At 43.5% G+C, this 21,762-nt stretch overlaps 1 protein-coding gene across 2 annotated transcripts in view; it reads left to right on the forward strand.

Annotated features, from left to right (window-relative positions):
- The window catches only part of TP63 (tumor protein p63), a 143,484-nt gene that overhangs the window by 13,973 nt on the left and 107,749 nt on the right, over positions 1-21,762 (forward strand). Inside the window, exon 1 of one of the 2 annotated variants that reach the window (XM_048955076.1) lies at positions 19,110-19,222. The exons of the other annotated variant lie outside the window; for it this stretch is intronic. The gene's annotated coding sequence lies outside the window, so the exon portion shown is untranslated. Of the gene's footprint in view, positions 1-19,109; positions 19,223-21,762 lie in introns of those variants that run through there. 2 annotated transcript variants of the gene reach the window in all.

Here is a 21,762-nt window from a genome sequence, read left to right on the forward strand (position 1 = left end):
CCAGCGTACTGGAAAGGAGTGACTCAGCAGGTCGGCTGCTAACTGCACCTCCTCTGCCATGCTGGATGGCTGTTTGCTTTCTTTCTTCCCTCTTTCCCCTGTCTGTGCTTAGACTGTGGGATGGAAAAGTAATATTTTCAAAGGCGCGCAGTCCCAACAGGGGCATGAAAATGTTTGGCCAAAGGACAGCATTCGAGGAAAATTCTTCCAGTATCACCTATGCATGCGAAGAGGTGAAAATGAAATCTGGCCACATGCTTTACGTTCAGTTCCATGTTGGTAGGGTTGAGTCACATGCCTGTTCTGACTGATGCCATCACACCCGTAAGACGCATGGCATGTTATTGCTGAGTGGCTTAGCAACATGCACCGTAGCCTGTGAGCTTCTCACCTTTGCCTTTCCTTTCAGGGCCAGTATTTAGCAAACAAAATTTGCAGTGCCATGGTTACCTGCCAGCAGAGCTTGGGACCTTTGAGCACTTCGCCAGCATCTTGGGAGATACCACCAGCTTGTAATATTGTAGCATATTTGGGGATTTATTTGTTTGTTTGTTTGTTTTAAGGAGAAACGTTTGAGGGAAGTTCTCAAGATTATCCTGTGGGGTCTCAGTGCAGTGACATCAGAAGCTTTCATATGCTGAAGTCAAAGAGAGAATCAGGGAACTTATGTTAAAGCTTTCTGTTCCAGCTGCTACCTCTGACCTATGAACTATAGCATCCAGTGCTCATACAAACATTTAGGCATTTATATGGAGGTGAAGAAGTTCCAACAGAACTCCAGGAGGAACCCACCAAGTCAAGTACATGTCAGTAAGAAACGTTCATACTGACTTCAGCTGAGGATGTGTGTATCCCAGATCCTGCCTCTGGCTGTTCTCAGTCATTTGTGGTTTGGAGTATGTCTGAATACAGGACAAGCAGTGGTGCTTGCTATGTGTCTTTTTGCAGAGTATCTTAGTATTTTTTTGATCCTTGATAGCTGCAACTTCCCTGAGTGTCTTTGGTCACCTTTTTCACCCCTGTAAGCTGTTAGTAACTTAGCTAGTCTTTCCTTGAGCTGATCCTAGCCTTTGGTTTCTAGCTTTCCATGTGATCACAATGCCATTGTGCAGCAGGAACTTGCTTGCTTTCTTCTTATTTTCCTTCCATCAGCCATCACAAATCCCCCTTTGGATGTTAGAAACCTGTCCAACTCAAGGGAAATTTCATAAAAGTTGAATTTAGTTTGTTGGATTTGGTGGAAAATGCTGATATGCTGAAAGATCTTACAGAACATTCCTGCTCTGTCCTGCCCCAGCAAAGTGGCTTGCTACCCTGCTGGGTTTCTGGATCCTGTTCCAGGCAGAAGCCAAGAGACTGTTGAATGCAGCCATGACGAATGCTGTGGACTTACCACCTCTCGTAACTGTAACTAGGAAACCCAGTGCTTTTATGTGAATGAGATGGAGACAGTCCTTGTCCATGTCTGCATGAAGGATTTACGTACCTGCCTTTTGAAAGAGAAAGATCACAGGTATTATGTGGGATTTTAAAGCACATCTGTACAGGCTTGCTAGACAAGGGAGTAAGTGTGTGGTGATCCTTAAGCCTGCCCATGCTGCTTAGGAGCCTTCCAAGGCAGCCTGGGGATGGTTACGTGACATTTTCTGTGCTGAACTTACCTACGCACCAGGAATGCAAGACTCTCATTTTGAGGGATCCTTCATGCCCTATGGAAGCTGGCCAACTCTGCATGGGTCAGAGCCTCTGCAGGGTGATGAGATTTTCTCTTGCTGGGCCTTGCCAGCTCCTGCCTCTTCAGGTCCTGCCACTCAGATCCAGAGGCTCCCTTGTGCTTGCATTGCCCCGGTAAGGGACTGAGATCAACCACTCTGAGCACAGAGGGGAAAAACCACATTGTGCAGGAACAGGCTCAGTGCAGACAAGGGACCATGGCAGTTCAGGCCCGTGACAGCCTGCACAGGGAACACGGTGAAAGCAAAACAAACTGGATACACACGTCCCTTTGCCTTTGCTCTCAGGGACCTGGCAGCTGCTTGCTTTGACGGATGGATGGCAGTGCTGCCCAGGCACCTCTGTGTATCCCGCTCCTTCCCTCTCATCTTTCAGCTCGTGCTGTCATTCCCTGTGCTCCCTGGATGACCCTTTGCAGAAGAGCCTTGACAAAAAGCTAGAGCAGACATTTGCAGTCCTTTGGGGTGTTAACAGACCTGCTGGCCCTCAGAGAGCGATTCATGCTCATTTGCTCAGCTTTTTTTTTTTTCTTTCTTTCCTTTTTACAAGCTCATTAAGGGGTCTGTGAGATGAATCAGCATAAAAGTGCACTGATGTTGGTTGCATCGCCTACAACAATGTTCTTGGTATGGCATTCATCTAGCTGCTCCTCAGTAACCATATGTTTTTGGGTTCCCTACAGGTGGGCTGTAGGGAAGATTAGCAGATTGTTCCTGCATCTGAATTTGCAGCTTGTCCCCTTCCATGCTTGTATGAAGTCAACCTCAGCACTTATACTGAAATGCAAGGAAAGATGATCTGCAAGGCTCCCAATTCACATCATTAAAAATACTGTGCCTGGCAAGGTTGGCAAACCCTGACATAGCAGAGGGCCAACTGTGATGTCGTAGCATGTACCACTATCCTTGCTTTACACATTTAGATGTGTATTTCTTTGTTAATAAGCTCTTTTTTTTTTTTTGCTTGTGTGTGTGTGTATTTATTTATTTACTTACTTACTTACTTACTTACTTACTTACTGAAAGGCTATCTTTGTTTTCTGGTCAGAGAGGGTTTGGACAAGAAGGTTATTTTCTATGAGGGTGAATTTTTTTTCATGTTTGCTATGAAAAGTCCTACTAATAACTTACTGGCAGGCAATTTTTAAGAAACTTCTAGCTCATATCCAATCATTGGAAAGGGATAACATCTACCTCTTAGGTGTTCACAAAGTACATGACAAGGAGGGAAAAATGTGCTTTAAAAGCACTGTATCTGGATTGTAGACTTTCACATCTATGTGCAAAAGTTAGTGTTGTCTGCCTCTTCTCCTTGCTGGCTACCTACTGCTTCTTTTGCATCTTGGTAGAGTCCATAAGCAGTTGTCATTGTTTTTCTCTTTATGTACTGCCTAATGTAGTCCAAGTTTCTAGAACAACTGATGATCTGAATCTAGCAGCCAAGTTTGCATTGTGTATGTTTATGCTCCTTTTCGAGATATAAATGAGCTGTCATCTTTGGATCCAAAATTGCAAAACTACCCTGAAGCTCACAGCCGACTGCGTCTAGCTAGGAGGAATTCTCCATGTATTGCTTAGGCTGTACAAAGTGTGTTTTGTCCTCTGGTGGCAACTCGGGTAGTCCCCCCTGCAACACACTGCAGGCAGCGCAGTGCACCCCTGAAAATACTGGAAATACAGCTCTGTTCTGGCACACCATGGCTTTTCCCATCCAAACAGCATTCTGAATTGTGCTGGGGTCAAGATGAGCAAAGGAAAAGGAAGCTCTCAAATAGAAAAGCGACTCTCATAAAACATCTCCTTTTGTCTCTGAAATCCAGTCCACTCATCTATTCTCGCCTCAAAATTTACCACCAAATTTCCTCCCTGAATATGAAGTCATGCTTTGCAAACAGTTTGACAAATTCATTTTGCGTGAAATTATTCACCTAGAATTCGTTGGCCGCATTCTCACCCTGATGGCGGATCAGATGCTCTTCACCACGGCTATGGTTCTGACTCCAGCACCCATCAGCTGCTGCCAGGAGTGTCTCCTCGATCACCTGCTTGAAGAGCACAGCTTCTGCTCCCCAAGCGAGCTTTAGCCCACAACATTTTCATGATACCCACCACAAGCACTTTCAGGGTGACTGTGCCTCTCTGAAGAGTGTTTGTGACCTTCCCTTGTGTTTCTCCAGGGACTTTCAGAGAAAAGAGAAGAGAAGAGAAGAGAAGAGAAGAGAAGAGAAGAGAAGAGAAGAGAAGAGAAGAGAAGAGAAGAGAAGAGAAGAGAAGAGAAGAGAAGAGAAGAGAAGAATTATTTATTTATTTTTCATAAGGAAGGATGTTCTTCATTAGACATAAAATGAATGCTCTTGAAGTAAATTCGTTCCATGAAGCAGTATTTATCCAAGAGCATACACGCTCATGTTGAAGTACCTGAGTCTTCAGAGGAGCACCCAAAGGTGCCAACCTTCCAGCATTTCTTATTCTGCAGTACCAGGGGTTTGTCAGATGGACTCTCAAGAGAAGGGAAAAGGAGTTTGGAAGACTGCCTGATTCTGAGATGCCATTTTGTTCATGCTGTTCTCTGTAGCTGAAGTATTTCACAAACTAAAAGCTGAGAGTTCCCAAGTTTAATGCCTCTGGGGAATAGCAGCTCAATCTTTTGTCCTGCTTTCTGCATGGGATTTTCCAGGTTGTCTTATCTATGCATTTACCAATTGCATTTCTGTCAAAATTATGGAAAGTTGTCTCAGATGAGACTGATGATAACCCACAAGCCTGGCTCCTTGTGCTAAGTTTCAGATATTAGGTGTGCAAGCCCATGACTGAGTTGCAGAAATACAAAGTCGTATAACTCTAAAAGTTTCTTAATATGTGAGGAGTTTTCAAGAGCTTTCTGGTTTGTTTCCTTCAGGACTTTTGGGATCCCTCCTTCAGCAAGTTGTAAAAGTGATCCTTGCTCCTCTCAAGCTCTGTTTTTCCCATTTCCTTGTCTAAATCCATCCTGTTTTACAAGGCACACAATCTTAGTGTTTTCATTGAAGAGATTGATTTCCTGCTTACTGTGTTAAATGCAACTACCTAGGAAAATAAGAACTGTTCTTCAACCGGTTCACCTCTCTATCTAATATAAATAGAAGGCAATCTAAGAACAAACTGCCCTACCTCCAGATGCAGAAGTTGTTTCCAAACTACGCAGGCAGACTTATGCTTTACAGTGGGTTGATTTGGGGATGTTATTTCTCAAAAATCTTACCTGGTCCAGTGAAATGTGATACAGGCACTCTTTGTGTTTATGTCCTTGACACATGGAAACTGCACATGGCCGTGAAAGCAGTTATATTGACATCAGCTGAGCAGCTTGAGTTAGCAAGTGTGTTCTTATGGACTTGCTGAGGTCAAGCCTGCCTTTTTTTTTTTGTGCAGAAAGATAATAGGCACTGTTCACGTTACAGAATTGTAATAATAGTCATTGCTGTATCATAACAGCATGTACATGGAAATCTTCCATGTAGTAAATTACCTTTAGCATGCGAGAAAGGAGAGCCAAGCTGCATTTGACTAGGAGCAGGATATGATCTCTTGCTCCATGTCGGGTGATGCGCAATAGATCGTTACACAATAGCAGTGCTATCATGTACCTGAGCATCATGTCCTGACCAGTGTGGGAGAAATACTGGAAGAAAACCATCTAACTTCCTGGCACGCTTGTGCGATTGTATCATCGCAATCGCTGAAAAAACCCTCCTGAAGGTATTTTTCCTCAAAACTTCATTCTAGCAGAAAAACAATAAGTCCAATCTTACATGCCTCTGGTTTGAAAAGAAACCTATCTCAAAGCAGGGGGCAGAGCAATTACAAATGTTCTCCAAGCACCAGGCCACCTCTCCAGAAAGCCAGAAGTTGACATGTTGCCCTTGGTGCCCTCCCCATTGGTTTTAGCGTAGCATCCTCTCAAAACGAGGCAGACCTCCACCTATGCTCTCATGTGCCCTTTGTGCTGGGATCACTGCCTGGGATATTTTTGTAAATTATGTAATGACCAAACTGAAAAGATAGTCTTTCTAGGGTTACCCCTGAAGGCAGGACATACCTCCAGGGCAAAGTATCCTAGCATCTTTACTCGCTCTGGGAGGATGATTGGTTGCAGCATTTTACCCCTGTACCCAATGAGATGGGCTGCAGGGCTCAAGTTAACAGTATCTTGGTGATATGAGCCCCTGTGGGGTTTATGTCATACCTATATTTCAGAACTTACAGAATGTGAAAGATATTATTACCTTAGAAGCATGTTGCAGAGCCAGCTCCTCTGGCCTAACGACACCTTCTTTTTAAAGGTTTCTGTGTAATGCAAATTTTAAATAAGGGCTGTGGACTGGTTCTTATTAGAAGTAATATGAATTCCCCATGCTGCGTTGCATAGAGAGTGGGATGTCAGTGAATTGACCCCAGGAGGAGTTCAGTGTATATGAAAAGCTGAGATGTGGTTTGAGGAAGCACAGTGTTGGTTTTGAGTGGTCTTATGTTAACAGTTACATTCATAATCTCCCTTCTTTAACTGCAAGGAAATGGAAATTATCCTGGGATGTAAATACTGTCATGTTGATTCTACTGGTACATACATGTTAACTAAACACCTTGTTCAGGTATACTAGTGCTGGCAGTCAAATCTTGTCCATGTTTTACAGGCCAGGAAAAATATTTGCCATTTCTTACAGGGAACAAAAAGAAAAAGAAAAAAATTATTTGGCTCCTAAATGTTATGTGATATCCATCTCCACACAATTCTTTTGTTTGTTTGTTTTTAATTCTGGAAAATTAGTGAACTTGGAGTGGATCTAAATAAGGGGATTAAGGTTGAGATGGAGTAGAGTAGACTAGAAGAACATTCTATCTAAGAATTTTCTTCTCATTTAAGTTTATGCTTTACTGTTTGAACTTCTGGATTCTTTTAAGCAATCTCTAGCTGGTTAACCAAAACATTTCAATCAGAAGCAATATGTTTGCTTTCCACATCTTCTGTTCAATGAAAGCAGTCTAACTCTCTGCATCCCAGCAAGGCAGAAATCACTCGTTTTGACTATAAAAATTGCTGGTGAGCAGAAAGCAGTGGTTTCAGCAGTTCTGGATCATGTTGAGTGAAAGCTACTGCCCTCTCCTGGAAGGAATGCCAGAGCTCTGGGCTGGTCTACAAGCATCAGTTTCTCAGTTTAGGACTTGGAGGAACATCTGAACATGGCTGGAGCATTTAGGACTAGAGTATGTAGCATGACAAATCTACAGCAGTGGGTTTGAAAGCAGCAAAATGTAACCGAATGTGGGACTGAGCACCGACAAATGAAATAATGAAATTCTGTGGACAGCTGGAACTGCTGCAATGGCAAAGCGACTCTAATCCCAATTTTTCATTTACTAAATGTGCCCCAATAGCAGTATCTTCTATTTTGAGAAATGGAGAAATCTGGAGGTGTATCTCATCTTCCAAGTGCAATGCCAAGAAATTGCTGTAGAATGATTCAAAACCTATTATTGTCTGTGCATGGACTAGTCTTCATTGTTCCCCCAGCTTTGAGAAGCCAGCAAAATGACTCACTATATCACCTCTACTTAAGAAATGGGTTGCTGCAAAAGATGACCACAATAAGAAGTCAAGCAGAGAATGAAATGAGGGCAAAGTTCTCAGTCATCACTCTGGATTAGCAGAAATATTTGCTGCGTAAAGTGAATGAGGTAAAAAAACTGGAAGATTCATACATGTAGGTGAATGCTTGCCTTAAAGCATCAAACAAATGTCTTAAAGGTAGGATACTGGAGAGATCAAGTAGTAAGCCAGGGGGCAAAGCTGGAGCAACATGAAGAGTTAACCTGAAGTTCATCTGGGAAATGGTCTCACTCTTCTAAAGAGTGGAGCACCCACAGATGGCTGTCCTTTGCATAAGGGATAGGGAACACCCTCTTGCAGGTGATGTGAAATCTTTCTAGATGCTTAAAGTGCCTTATCCAGCTTTGGAAAAAGAAAGCTGTTAAAGCATTTATGGAAGGAAAGAAAATGGAAGCAATATTAGTGTGAGAATTACACTTTCAGTCCTAAACGTTTTCTGCAAGTCTCTGTTTTGTGGTATTTTTTCTTGCCTACTTCTTTTCTCCGTGTCTCAATCTCACTGCAAAATTGGTTGGACTATACACCATCTACTGCCAGGCTTTCTGTGCCTGACAGGCAATTCTCCTGCTAGGAGTCATCTAATTTAGAGGGACAGTGGGCAGGAGTGACTGCAAGATGACACTAACTTGAAGGTCCTATAAGGGTCACCAGTTGTGACCTAAGACTTGTGAAGTTTTGTAGGTTTTGAGGAACAGAACAATAGAAGCTTCAAAGTGTGTTTTTGCTCTCCCTCTCCCAACTTCATTTACTTGCTCATTAAATTCTGAAGCATGTAGCTACACCCATAGAAAATTACTACATTTCGTAACCTTTAATTGATTTGCGTATTTATGGGGAAACTGGTATTTCGGGACTATCCAACTGTGCCATCACTATCACCTTTCCATGGGTCTCTGTGTGCTTGGTTGCTGCAAAGAAATCCTGATGCATGTCTGCCTGGCACAGACCTGGAAGTTCTGTGGGTAGAATTCTTCACTGCAGGTTACTAATACTGAAATCAGGAGAGCCCTTATTTGTAGATGGGGCAGATATTCATTGCAGCGTGCTTTGCTCTGTTTGCTTGGTTGGGTGTTGGTATTCCAGTCAAGATTTTGAAACACATCAGAGTGCTGCATGCTGCTAATGATGTTCCTTTTCCATAGCATTAGGAAAGGTAGGGACACTGCTGGCACAGGCAGCTACAAAAATAGTTACTGACGTGGGTCTAATTGCTCCCTATGGGATTTTCGGTGATTGTAAATCCAGAGATGCAGTCCATGTCTGTGTGAGCTGAGAAGGTGAGGGTCCTCACAACTCCTTTTCTGTCTCAGGAGCACTATGACTGAAAATCCACTTCAGTGGATCCAGCCACAGAAATGCAGGATGGTTTCTTGCCATACACAGCTGTGTGTGACAAGACACTTTTGCTTCACTCACTTTGTTGATTACATTTTTAACTTTTCCTCCTAATTGTTGAGGCTGGAAAGCCTTGTGGATGATATATTGACCATGAAGAGTGATCATTCAATGTCTTTTCTATATCTAATGTCCCTGGTTCCGGTCTTGGTTATACTGGTCACCATGCAGGCATGAATACTGTTGCTTCAAGCTTGAATGTTGCAAGTACAAATCTTACTCTAAGTAAATAGTGATGGAGAATAGCCAGGACAAGCACCATCCAACCCACTGAGTTACTGGATTATGTATCTCTAGGCTGAGAGCTCAACTCCAGCTGTGGCTGAGAGCTTTGCAGCGACTCAAAGGGAGTGGAGAGTATTTGCTAGTGACCCACCAAAGCCATCCTCAACAAGCCTAGTAGTCCCACAGAGAATGTAGTCACAGTCCTGTACCCTGTTACCAGCAGGCATTTGGAAGACAGGACAAAAGTGAGGGCTTGCACAGGGCAAGTGCAGCGTGTTGGGTGATGACTACATAATGGTAGTGGGGCAGACCATGGCTCCCACTGTCAGCTTTGGGAACCGGTATCCAGCTATGCTGCAGTATTGACAGGCCAACCACAGCAGGCACGAGGCTGTCCAAGGAGCTGAGGCTGCATGACACTGCAGTGAGGAGAAGCAGCTGCAGCCCAGAGGCACCTGAGGTCATTTTGTGGAGACCGAGATTTACTGAGGCTTTCACATGAGGCTGGTTTGGAACAAGCTAAGGGCAGTACATGACCGTAACATGACCTGCCCTTCTTAACCCAAGAGACTGAATCCTTATTACGTTTTGTAGGTCTGGTGGAAAACACTGTTCTTCAGGGGCTAGAGCTTGTGCAAGGTTGCTTTGTGGATGGCCACTGCACAAAAAGAGTTCATCTATGAAACACCCTGCCCACGGGTGTTGAAAAAAGGTGTTTGCCTGGAATGTTTTGTGGCACCACAGCTGGAGTTATAAGATGGGGATGGGCTCACAGACACAAACTCAACAGAACAGACCAGAGATGAGCAAAAGGCTGTTTTCTTGAAAGCATTTCCAGTGTTCCAGCCTTCCTCTTTTTTTTTTACTTTGTTTGTTTGTTCTTGTATCATTGCCATTTCTTTCATTGTCCAAGCATCTCTACAAGTCCCACTGTGAAATTAGGCTGGTTGTGCAAGAGTCCCATTTCATTCCATCTGATCTGTGGCCTTCAGAGGGGTCAGGCTGAATGAGGCCAGGGGTTCTGGCTCCTCCCTTGCAGCTGGCACACTGTCTGGAGCCCATTACTGCAGCAGAAGCCATCACATGCCCTTTCCCTTGAGAAAAATGTCCTCAGGCCAAGGCATCATCTCAGTGTTATCGCCAGCTAATTGCAGGACATCCTGGGGAAGATGGTGGCATTTGCACCTTTGATCTCCATGGTGCAAGGTTGGATTTTCTCTTCTGCACGCTCTAAGAGAGTGTAGGTGTTTGCTTTAGGCTACGATGACATGAGAAATACCTTTGTGAGGCGAGGCTTGGGTGTATTGGGGCGTGACTCAGAGGAAGTCAATGTACAGGGATTTGTTTTGTGTGCAAGAGATCTATTCGCTTTAGTTACCAGCATGGGTGTAATTAACTTTTCTTTTTTACATTTTATTATTTTGATTATTAATCATGGCTTAAGACTGGCTGTGCCTGTGAAGTTTTCATATGCACATTCAAAGAATCTGAGATTTACATTATCTAGGGTTGTCTTTGGGGAGCCAGGGAGTGTGATGGCAGTTCACTGCACTCTCAAGAGGAACTAGTACAAATAAGAGGCTGATAGCTTGGGGCAGGATATCTTGCTTTAGAGAGGTTAATGAAGGACCTACTTAAAACTGACCTGCAAGAAGTCTAGCCAAGAAAACTTAGGAGAGGGTCAGCATGAGCACAAGATGCAAAGAAAATGAAGCTGCTGCGTGTACCTCGCCAGGTTTCCTTGGTTTTGGAACTGGACCTCTTTTTCTTTTCTCTGATTTACCTGACGTCCGATTAAATTAGCTATTTTTCTTTTATGGGGTAAGGATTGCGCTGGGTTAATTCAAGTTTGCATTGCCCTTAGCCTTGATTTAAGATGTCCAAAATCAGAAGATAAGGTTGTGTAGTTCAAATTATTTGCCACAGTTTGCGTTCTGTTTTGATTCGGCTTGTGTGCTGGTGGAGTTGCTGTGGTTTGTGTAAGACAAACTTAAGTGAGCAGAAGGCACAAGAACTGCATGTCCCTGCTGGCTTTTTTTCACTGTCCTGATGCATTCTGCAGTAAGATTGCCTCTCTAATAGGCCAGTTTATGCCCAAACAACTCAGATAACTTGTAGTTCCTATACGTTAACTTGAGAGAAATAGAACTTCAGAGTGAATGACGATGACTTTCCAAGAAGGAGAGGGTGGATTGAGGTGGGAGGCATGTGAATCATGATGTGCTGATTTTAGGCAAAGGTTGATATGTCCAGAAGTGAGGCAAGGAAAGCAGGTGAGACATCTTGTAATAATCAAGCCACAAAATGTTGCCACAATTTCTTAAAGCCTGTGATGTTATAATGGTCAGGTTCAGAGCATTTGTCTTTATAAGGCATTGGCCAAATTCCTCCATTATCAACCCAGGTTGCCTCACTGCCATTTCTACTGGAAACACCTTTTAAGAAAAGTGTTTCCATGCCCATATTTCCTGTAAATAGTCAGCTCCAGGTCCTGATATGTAGCCAATACATTCACATGGCTAGCAAAGTAGAATTGGAGAGGAAAGAACATTTATATCACTTGGGTAACTCTAAGATATGTTTAGATTCATCCTAAGAGGGAGAAAATGCCAAAACACTCATTAAACTAAGAGTGCTTTTTTTTTTTTACAAGCACAGTACATTGACCTGGAAATGGTGAAACTTCTGTAATATGTTTGATTGAAATAAAACATTTCCACATTTCCTTCCTCAGGTATTCAGTATTTCTAAACAATCCTGAAATTCTGAAAGTAGGTTTAAAATGAAAATTTTGGCTGGCTTGGAAATTTATCTTCAGTTATGTTTGAACTAAGAAAGGCAAGAGAAAGAGAGAGAAGAGTGGAACCAGGTGGTTTTGCCATGTGAGGAACCAGGTGGTGTTGCCATTGTAGGGCATAAAATAGGGATCTGTCAACTGGAAATGTGAGCCAGGCAAGATAACTATAGGCAAGAAAAGTGCCATTTCAGCACGTTACTCCTGTCCAGAAACAAAGTGACTGGGTGTGCACCACAGTGCCTGGAAATGTGGCCTCATGGTTTCTGGAGCCAAGCTGATTTGTGCACCATCAGCACAGAAGTATCTGTGCTGCCCTCCTCAATAGTGGTAATCCAAGGCTGCCATGTGCACGGCCTTCTCAGGCATCTCTGTGTCTCAGTGTTTTGGGGAAATTTAGTCTCGATCAAGATTGGATGGCTGCGGATCTCCTAGGGAATCGATCAGAATAAGGTTCCTGCATTTTCTCTGTTGTTGTTGTTGCTGAAAGAGGGTGCCATTTTTCTGGAGAGGTTCTCCTAGCCTGCATATGGAAAAGGAAGAAACAACAAAACTCTCCTACCAGGGACAGGAAAGGCTGGTAGTGGTAAGTTCCATGCATGGTGAAGAGCAAGAAAGCTTCCAAGGTCTTCTCTTATATTTTGTCAAATCCCTGACTGGCTTTTCCACAACTCGTTCCTCGTACCTTATAAATAATACTTAAGTCAACACAGACAATTGTGGCTACTGGTAAAAACCACAGAGAGCAGTTAAACACAATGGAAATGACTTATTCTACCATTTGTTTCTGCTTTGGAACAAGAGAAAAACTTATGAAAAGAAGTGAGTCATTTTTTTTTCATCCATCTTGGCTTTTGTCTGCTCAACAAAGTGTCCTTTTTGTGCACAGTTGTGGTCTTAACGTTTTTGTTGCTTTTTATTTATTTACTTTTTTTTTTTTTTTGCTTTGCCTTCTTGGTTTAGGATTGTCTCCCAGTGACAACTGTTAGCACCACAGAGCTAGAACCTGGTAAAAGACGAAGAAAACCGCCATGCCTTTGGGGCAATAACTGCTACCTTGCCAAGAAACATGTTTGGCAAGTTTATAAGCCAAGGTGGAGCTGAAGTTCCCTGAGCCCTTCTGCCCTCCTTGAAAGATGTCAGGTGGGAACCTCAGCAAACCTAATATATTGAGTAGTATCTCCAGGTCTGGGCAAACTGGTTCAGGTAGAAGAAATTGCAGCTCGTACTGAACCTTTGCCCACTTCTTGATAGGCTCAGCCTGAACGGTATCTTCTTCCACCTCACAAACCCAAATCTGGCACATGCCTGTCCTCAGAACTGAACTTTCATAGATGATGTGAAAAGTATGGCTGATATCTTAAAATCTTTCTCTTGCATGTCTGCACCTCTACCCTCCCTTGAGGTTAATTGTTTGAACATCAGCCAGTATTTATTCCATGCATGCTAATCTTGGACTGGTGTGGGCTTCAGGCCTTCACTAGAGCATTACTCCCCACAGGGCCACAAACCAACGCATCCCTTTGGCTTTGCTAAGAGTGCATTAGGAAGTAGGGGCTGTGGAGATGCATGTGGTTAGCCCAAGCAGCCACTTGTCATTTCTGGAGAGTCTTTGTGGTTTTTGTGAGGAAAGCAATTTAATGGTCTTCCTCTGAGTTGACTTAGAAAAATTAGAGTGGGGGCCTGCGTGGAGAGAGGTGGAGTGGTTGATTTTTAACCTTAAGGCAATCTTGGTAATTATAGCTGTGTAGACAACTGATCTTTGCAGAGTAAGTTATCTCTAACATTTCTAGTTGTATTAACCACAACTCAGTGCTGAAAGGGTAACCAGGCACTCGCTCAGCCCTTGTGCCAGCTGCTCTAGGGAAGAAAAATAATTAGCCTGACTTTGTGAAAGGATGTTTGACCTTTTTGGAAGGAGCTGACCTCCTGAGATATGTTTCATGGCATGGGGAGCGTATGTTGACCCACCTGTATAAAGAGCTGAGCTAAGGAGAAGTCCCACTGGAGAAGTAGCTGAAGGACATCTATGTTATATATGGAAGAAAAGCTGCAAGAGCAATGAAAGAAGGCTTAGAAGAAAGAAAAAGTTTGAGGCAGAATAATCCAATGTATTTTCTGGCATAATGTCTTCTGATATTTATCTCTTTTGTATTAAAAAGAAACGAAGGGGTGAAGAGCAAGGATATGTACTACATCCCTGAAATATGAGGTGGCCTTCACACTAGGGATATCTGTGTCCTTTTTTCCAGTCAACAACAGGATGACATCAATATGGGCAGTAGAGATTTTGGGTTAAGGTAGTTCAAAATCTAGGCTGTTCCAGCTGATTGGGTTATCCAGAAACTGCAGCTGAGTCTGTAGACTCCTGTTGCCACTACTAAGGGGAGCAAGGGGATGACTTTCCAGCTGCTCAAGCTAGTAACGTCAGCAGCTCTTCTGGGCTGGAAATCAGATAACAAAGCAATACTCCTCTGGCCTTAAACTCCTCTTAGAAGATGTTTCTAGGGTTCTTCATGCAGCTGATACCCTGTTGCACATCTTTGTTAAACATAGGGCCTTGTGTTTATATTTTTGCTTGCAAATGACAGGGGTTGGCAGGTTATCTGAATACGCTATCTCTGTCTATATTTGCCTACTTCCAAATCTGTTTACAGTGTGAAAGTGTCAATATTTTTTCCATGTAAGGTAATATAAGCAACTGCCTGGCTGTTGACTCAACTGAGGATTACTAATTTCAATAGCCAGTTAACACATCAGCTTACATTCCAGGTAGAAGCGTGGTGCCTGCTACTTCTGGGAAGCTAACACTGCAAGCTGCCTGGAGCCCAGAGCAAAGTCAGGGCAGAGCACTAAGACGTTCCCTTTGGGCAGGGCCTCCAGCTTCCCAGTGGACAAGCTGGGCTGGTGGGGGATGCTCTATGGTTTGCACTATTTCAAGGTCTCTTCATCTAGTTCTTTGGGCAGCAATTTCCTGAAATGTACCCACCATTTAATTTGTGGTGGGTAGCTGCTGGATTTCCTTTCCTTTTCCTAGTATGATATTATTAAACTTATCCCTCTAACTCACATCTAATGCAGTGAGAGCAGCAGGGCAGGCTTTGTGTAGATTTGTCAGGGTGCTTGCAGGGGACTTGCCAGCCCAGATCCCACCTATCTAGGTCATAACTGAAATTCTTTTGTTATGTGGTAGCTGTGGAGTGCCTTTAGGAAATAGTTTGGATCTATCTTGCGCTGAGCTATGTCTTGCTCCAAGCAAACAGATATTGAGTCTGAATATATACAGTCTATGCAAGACCTGTGACTGCTCAGGAGTGCTTCTACACTCATTTACACATCTTTGAAATACCAGGAAGTGGCTTAGTAGAAATCCATCCTCTCCATTTTCCTTTACCTTAAAATGTTCTTGAAGTGATCATGAGAATGTAGCATAGGCTGTCTGTATTTATCTATCTCTAGTTTGGTTTTTCATTTCTTCTGTAGTTATCCTGTAAAACACTGTGTATGCTTTTAAGCATGTTGTTTTTTGTTTAATTTTGTTTCCCAGATTTGCTAATCCCTTTCTTTTGCACAGATGAGATTTACAGTTCATTTTTTTCCTAAAGGAAATAATGTCCCACAGAGGTCTGCCCTAGGATTGGAGGAGCTGCATGAGTGTTCTTCATTATGTTAGAAATGAGGGTTGATTAAGCTCTGCTGGAGTTAATTTACTTGTATTTCCTTGTAACAATAGAATAGATTTTTATTTATGTACTTGTTCTTGCAGTTTTACTGTGCGTATAGATAAAATGAGGTCAGAATCTAAATAGAAGATGTCAGGATATGGGTAGTCTGTGCACACATTCATGCTTTGCTGGCATTTGGCTTGGCATAAAATGGCTCTCATCTAATGAATGTGGAAATGTTCTTCTGTGGAAAATATCCTAAACTTGTCAAGCCTATTCATATTGTCTGTCAGTGCCAGGAGGGCATCCATTGTGCCCACATAGCATCTGTTTCGTGGTCCACTTATCCAGTGGAATGCAGTAGTAAGTGAAAAGCAGCATTGGAGGGCCAAAGTCAAAGTTCAGGTATTGATACCCATACATTATTGATTGGACTAGATGAACTTCATGGTGTTTTTCAAATCTTTGAAACTCATGATTCCATGGTTATCAAAAACTCTGGCTGCCTTGGTGATTCACTGTATCTCTTGCGCATAAAAGAACTTAACATAGATGGGCAAGGCAAAGAATGGGACAAAAGAAACCTTGACCCTGTTTTTTGGTAAGGATCTATTGCACAGTTTCAGCAACCCTTCTGAGGTTGTGCTGGGAGACTGCAGCCAGCACGGCTGTAAATGTGAGAGCATCCCTCCTCACTCTCCTCCAGAGCTGAGGACAGCGTTGTGTGGGAAGGAGGGCTGTGCAGGAGCCCTGCAGTCACTTCTTGAAGAAAAGGCTTCTTGGACCATCTGAGTCTGTCCAGAGATGGGAACCTTCATCTCCTGCTGACTCACCCTTGGCTCATTTTGACTAGAACCTTGATAGTTTGGACAGATTGTTTCTCTTTCAGTGATTAAAAGGTTACTCTCAGGGCCAGCTGGGGAGAAGGCGTGCTCTGAACCTTCTTGACAAGAGCAAGAATCTCCCTGCTTATCTCACTTGAAATCATCTATTTCACATTCATCATCTGAATTCAATTAAAAATAACCTGCAGCTGTAATTGTTAAGGGCTGTTTTTAACTGAGCACCCTTCATCCCAGAGACGCTGGGTTTTCCCCCTGAAGTTACAAGAGCAGGTGGTCAGTGGGAAATTCCTGCAAGCTTCTTTGTGTGGGGTTGCTCTTGGGGGCTAGTCACAGCATATCAGATGTGACTTTGCATTCATCTCTGCGGAACAGAAGGCTGATTTACTATTCCCTCCCATTTTTATCAATACCCAGGAAAAGCTATGTGAAATGTGGACTTATAGGATGCAGATCTGTTCTTGGGTTTTTGCAGTGCTTGTGCTGTATGAGAAGAGCATCATTTTATGATCTCCTGCAGGGAAGTTGGTGTGATCTACTGCTACAGTGTGGTGATGGTCTATGACACAGAGCCATTTTAGTCCATCTTGAATGCATAGCATAAGTTTCCTGAAACGTTTGTGTGACTTAGCATGGTTTGTATCACAAAACAATTAGAAATGAATGTGTTTGGAGAGTGTTTAAGCATTCATTCATCATCCTTCTCTTTTTTGTTAATGGGAAGCTTCCTGTTAAGAACTGGGTGAGGCACAGCCTTGCAGAAATGTTCAAAAGCAGCGTGAGAGATCCTTGCTTTTGTTCCTGTGGTGTGGGAAGTCTCTGAATTTTGGGCACCAGTACCTCAGGGTGAACTTCTGCAAAATGCACTCATCCACTGCGGAGACATAACTTATTGCAGGGGAGCAGAGGGCCCTGATTTGCCTCAAGATATCTTTGCTTTTCTATTCTCTGTCCCTGTTACCAGCAACCCTGGTAGAATTTCCTATGCATTTTTTCTTTTTAATTAGACTGAATATTTGTGGAAAACTTAAGCCTCAGTGGTTTAGCTCTCCTCTCTGACTAATAGCAGAGAAAAATGTTAAAACTTGTTACTCTCTTTTTACTCTGCTTGGCACGTAAGAAGTAGTAGTTTACTCAGAGAAAATTTGGAATAGAAACTCTCTTGATTTCACACAAAGGCTTTGAGTGTTGTGGTGAAAATGGCTTTTGATTAGATGAAGTCAAAAGCCCTTGAAATGCTCATATGTGCAGTGTAAGAAGTGGAATCCTTCTCTTCCAGCTTGTCATCGCTGCATAAATTTGAGCTCTGGGTACTGCTTTGAAAAAGCTTTGGATCCATCACTGCTCCTGGGGCACAGGAGGCAGGACAGCTTCTCCACTGCTGGTTTACTAGGGCAACAGGGCGGCCTTTTTCTGATTCATGGGCCAACCCACAGTCCGCTGTGCATCTCTCACCCCAGTTAAATAGGCACCTTCAGTGAGGAGCAGTTCTGTCCTCACCCTCCCCCCCCACCCAAGTGAGGCTCTGCTTGTTGCACACTCCCTATTTTGTGGCTTGAGAAGCTGTATTTCTGCTTCAGCTGAGGAATTCAGCCTCCTCCTTCCCTGCCTCCTTTTCCCTTAATGCAACCAACCATACTAAGTTGAAAAGATACTTGGCATCCAAACTAACACACCCATGCTGTAGCTCATCCAACTTTACGTCTCCAGAGCAACTAATCCTGCAACCCACTGATGACTTTTCAGTGGCAGTATGGGAGTATCTCTGGGGCTGGGGTACAAGTGTGCATCTGTTCCTTGGAGTTCAGCTCCCATTCAGATGTCCTTCCCTACAAAAGCACTGCTGGTTGGTTTCATTGCAGCACTTTGGAAGCGTTTGCAATCAGTGCTGCACTGCAGCTGAAGCCAACACCTGTGTGCTGGGGAAGCTCTGCTAACCCACCTGCTCTGGGCAGCTCTTCCTTTGCAGGCTGTGAGCTCAGTGTTGCTTCCTTCTACAGAAAAGCCACCAGCACCATTTCCCACTTATGCCAGTGGGAGAGAAAGACTCATCAAATGAATGCATTCCCATGCTCTTTTCCTCCCCTGCTGAGATAGACCACAATTTCTTCAGCTCTTGCTTCTGTGATTGGCCAAGACAGTGAAGCCAGATATCCTATGGCTGTGGTGATGAGTGTGGGTTTTTTTGTTGGTGGTGGTTTATTTTTCCTCAAATCTTTTTATTTCCCTAGTGTGCCTTATTGGGGCTGCAGTGCATAGAAATCCATAGCAGAGAGATTCCCTGGCGAAGGAGCGGATTCCCTGCCACCTAATAAAATAGTCTGCCCCATAGGTACTTCTACACCCAACTTCATGAATGTTTTCATGTACCAATTCTCCTATCTATCAAAAGCTGAAGCACATTTACAATCTTCCCTTTAAAGAGCACAAGGCACTTGTAGTATTTGCTTTTTGCCTAACCATCAAGTAGCACAGAACTGGTAGGAAATCGGATTCTTTCTGAACCTCGGCCAGCAGTAATGGGAAACTGGCTAGCTCTCTTGCAAAGCCAGAGGGGAGATTTAGGTTGGATTTAGGCAGAAATTCATTAATCAGAGGTGGTGAGGCCCTGGCACTGCTGCCCAGAGAGCTGTGGGTGCCCCATCTCAAGGTGCTCAGAGACAGGTTGGATGGACCCTAGGCAGCCTGAGTTGGTGGATGGGGGGCAGCCAGCCCACGGCAGGGAGTGGAGCTGGGTGGGCTTTAAGGTCCCCTCCAACATAAGTCATTCTGCAGTTCTATGAAAGCCACTGCCTTTTGCTGAAATCTTTGTGAAGGAAGATGGGAACTCAGCCTTTGGACGCTGTAACACAGTGAAGCAGTTCCTGAAGAAAGGCACCTTTCCAGCTTTCTGGAGGATTCTGTTCGTGTGCTTCAGGGGTGTAAGTAGAAACTCTTTCTTCTTTTTGTTACGCTTGAGAAAATGGCTACATCCTTGCTGTTGATTTTAGTGCTTTTTTTCCTTTCCTGCTCTGCTCCCAAGATTCCCCCCATTTCAATCAAACACCATCTTTTGTGTATATATAATAGATAATTTTATATAGGATAGTTTTCATTCACTGATTTCCAGAAGGTATTGTTCAAGTGAGAAGTGCTGCACCATCAGGATGCAGTTTGCTGTGCGCACCTCACCTGAGCCAAGGAGCCTCTCCCTGCCACAGCACTTTGCCCATTTCCATCTGTCTGATACCTCTTAAGGGATGTGTGGACATCTCCTAGAGCTGGTTGAATCCCAAGCTACAAGGCTTTACAGAATCATTCTAAGCAGTTCAGTAATGTCCCTTCACCCTGTGCTGATCACATGGCCATTTCAAATGACTCGAGCATTTCACATTTTTGTGTAATCTCCTTAATATGGGGGCACTTTGGGTGCTCTCAGATTTCAGGGAGTTCAGGGTAATTTTAACTTGCTGCAACACTACAAGTTTCCACAGATCTGAGCACAGAGGTCTGGTGGGCTTTGGGAAATGAGTGGCTAAGGAGGCAGCAGGTCTATCTGCCCTTCTTTTGGAGCAGGCATTAACTGAACAAATATTGTTATTGCTTAGAGAAATAAAGGTGCCAGAGTGGCAGGGAGATGGGCACGTGCTTATTTGCAGATTAGACTGAATAGTGAAGAAACTTTTTGCTGGACAGTTGGACTTTTTTTTTTTTTTACAAGGTTGCCATTCAGCCCTGTTTTATTGGCAGCATGTTAACACAGATTATTATGCAAACTCACTGAAATGCTTATCTGTGGTTTGCTGATGATGATCTATAAACATTTCTAATCTCCCTGCCTCCATATCTCTTCCTTCTGTGTTTTGTGAAGTGTTACAGGGGAACACTCTTCAGTGTGAATTTTTTCCCACCCTTTTATTTTCCAGCGATTTTGGGAAATGTTTGGATCTCTGGTCATCTGGTCAGACTTCATCTTTGATCATCCATTGATTCTTAATGATTTTATTGAAGTGGATTTTTTGAAGAAAGAGCTAAGCTGTGGATTCAAGTTTATTCCAGTTTTAAAGTAGGCAGACTAATGGAAGGTAGACCAAGGCAATATACACAGCTTTGTTAATGCTACTCATCCAAAGCTGGATGATGTTGAAGCCTGGAGATGTGCTCCAGGCAGGGACCTGGTGAGCTTGGTCTACTGCGACAGTTCTTCAGATCCTGCAATAGACTAGGCTTGGTCCCTGTGTTCAGAGCTGTAAGGAAGAGCAGAAAATATGGCATGTGAATTGTCACGTTTCACCTGTAGGCTGATGAGACTTGCAGGGGCACCAGCTCTGCAGGATGCAATCAGATCCCTCCATCCTGAGCACATCCAAACCTCTGCACAGGTGGGAATTATGTTAAATTCAGGATTGAATCCTGCAGAGCCAAGGCTGCCACTGCCTACACCTGGGAGAGACACAGGGAAAGGAGCAGCTCAGTCAGAAACTAAACTGCAGCTGACAGCAACCGATTGTCAGAGGCAGCCTAATTTAATTAGAGCTGAACTGGATCGTTATTTAATGAGATCTGAGCCTAATTAATTTTTGGAGTCACAGTAAGGAAGATGCTTTGTTCCTTTTGAATAGATAATTAAGTGAGGCACACATGGGCACTCTGTGCTCTGCTGCATTTGCAAAGGATTTGTTCTTTTTCTTATCTCCATCTTATTTGTATGAGCACTTTGGAATTAGGAATTAATTGTTTCGTTGCTGCTGATGTTGGGTATAATTATCTTGCTTTAGAAAGGCAGAATTTGTCTAGGACCCAGGGCTTTGTCTCCCAGAGCACACTGAGCAGAACCACTCTTGAGGTTGCAAAACCAAGGCTGAGTTACACGGAGATGATGCGTTGTCTCCAAAGTGCTTCGAGCTCAAGGTGCTTCAGGTCAGGGACAGAATAGCCAAGCAGGAGGCACTGCGGAGGGCAGGTGATGGTGTTTCACAATGCCGCTTTCAGTCGATTTCCCAAGGTAGACAAGGTAAATTTCACGTGGCTTATCCTCATCTTCTGTTCTGCCAGAGCTGAACGATGCACCACCGTGCTCAGCTGCCTGTCTCTGGCAGGAGGAGATTCGGTTTGTTCCTGTTTTATTTGTAGTGGTGCTGATGCACCAGATCAGAACAGCCTGGCTGTTCCCCACACCCATAGAAGCCCTGGGGATTCGGACATTTGCAAACATATGTTAACATCTCAGTAATTGAAGTGGCGTTCATTTGCAAGCCATAGATTAATATTTTGAGTTTTAATGTTTCTAGAATAGTGTGTGAATTGTTCTTCCTTGGCACCAGCAATTAACCAGCAAGGTTCAATACCCAGCAGGTCATTTCCATTAGAAAGCACATGTTTGAGCCCAGCTTTCTTAGAAGGTATCAAGCTTCGCAAGTAAAAAGGATTCATCAAGAACAAAGAGCTTCATGGTTCCTGGCACCTGAGTTAGTGTGAAACA

The sequence above is a fragment of the Lagopus muta genome, chromosome 9 (assembly GCF_023343835.1).
Source record: "Lagopus muta isolate bLagMut1 chromosome 9, bLagMut1 primary, whole genome shotgun sequence".
In the NCBI taxonomy this organism is placed as follows: domain Eukaryota; kingdom Metazoa; phylum Chordata; class Aves; order Galliformes; family Phasianidae; genus Lagopus; species Lagopus muta.